General features: G+C 31.3%; 1 pseudogene; it reads left to right on the top strand.

Moving 5' to 3' along the window:
* The window catches only part of LOC102486875 (vomeronasal type-2 receptor 116-like), a 23,931-nt pseudogene that overhangs the window by 8,827 nt on the left and 13,533 nt on the right, over positions 1 to 1,571 (top strand).

The following is a 1,571-nucleotide window of genomic DNA, read 5'->3' as shown; positions in this document are numbered from 1 at the left end:
TTGCTGCTTTTCTTCTAAGCTTTGTTTTCCAGTTTTAAGGATTTTTGTCCTGTCTTGAGCTGTCAATGGATTCATGTACCTACTATTTGAACAGAATACTAACCTGTTTCTAGGCCTTAAGTTTTAAGGAAATATCCTTACCAGTTCAAAACTGCTTTTCTTGAAACCATCAGCTGAACTTGCTATTGTAAGTAATTAGATTACTTATGATATTGTGTGATCAACGAAATGTTGGGGGAAAAGGAATTGAAGATAACTGTAGACAGCAGAGTTAGTGGAATAAGACAGTGGAATAGGGCAGAGGGTCAGACATGGGGTAAAAAACATATAGATATGAAAGTAGAAATGGAATATTATGGATGATAACATGCATGATTAAGCCACTACCCAGTTTATTCAAGATGGGAAACCACATTTTGTATGTTGTGATGATGCTCAGGGAATGAATGTAAATTAATAAAAAAAATATTTTTTCAGAAGAAAAAAAATGGCATTAAAAATACCTATCACTGTGAAGCCCACATTCCAGGACCTCCCCTTCCAGACTCCAGTGCTAGTCAGGTAGGCAAAGTCTCTCTCTCTCTCTCATTTTTTCTTGTCTATTCTAATTTTTTTCTCTATGACAAAACACTTTTCAGTCCCTTTATACTTTCTCCTGCTAATTGGTCTCTTCTTCCCTCACCTAGGACATCTCCATCTTTGCCTCTGCTGCGCTTTTCATTTGGCAGAGCAAGCACATCATGTGGTTTTCCATTTATAACTCAATTTTTTTATTTTTTCTTAATTTTAAATAATTTTAATGCAAACTTAATATAAACTGTTTCAGTCCCTCAGCATGTAAGATACTGACTCAAAATACTTCTATACCGTTTTTTTTCCAAGTATTGCACAATATAGGTACAAAATTAATATTTACGATTACATTTTCTTCCATAATATATAGCAAAAATCTTTAAACTTTAACAGAAAATACATTTTTTGAAAAAGCAAATATTCGTACATTTTAATTCCACCACTAAAGGAATATCCTGTACACAATTTTTAGAATAGTTGATGTCTTTAAGATGGATATTTTACAATTTCAGTAAAAAAAATACAACATGAAGCTGCTGCTGTCACAGATCACTGTAGTAAAAAGATATAAATGCAATACCATGTCGTAGAAACAATATATATATATATCCTCTGATATTTTACAAACTTTGTACTAAATTAAATTATACAATTAGAAAAGACCAATAAACCCACTTATTAGTGCCAATTTTTTTATTTAAAAAAAATCAGCCATGTCCTTGCTATATATCTTAAATACTGTAAGAGGCCATATCTGAGAGTATACTTTAAAATATACAGTCTGTATAAAATAACTGTGCTTGGCTGGCAAATGAAAAATTATGCATGTTTTATTTTTGTAACCAAGCTTGAATGTATCTTTACTATAAGCTTAAAAGAAATCTCAAGGAGGTGAAAAAAAAAATCCCCCTTGGACATGTGCATTTGAATCTGTATGATACATTTCTGTTTTTTTTTTTTTTTTTTTTTGGTTAGCATTCACTACCGTTAATAAGTTG

This window comes from Tupaia chinensis, unplaced genomic scaffold, assembly GCF_000334495.1.
Source record: "Tupaia chinensis unplaced genomic scaffold, TupChi_1.0 Scaffold145280_1, whole genome shotgun sequence".
NCBI classification, from domain to species: Eukaryota; Metazoa; Chordata; class Mammalia; order Scandentia; family Tupaiidae; genus Tupaia; species Tupaia belangeri.
Note: the sequence above shows the minus strand (reverse complement) of the source record. Positions and strands in the feature narration are given on the sequence as shown.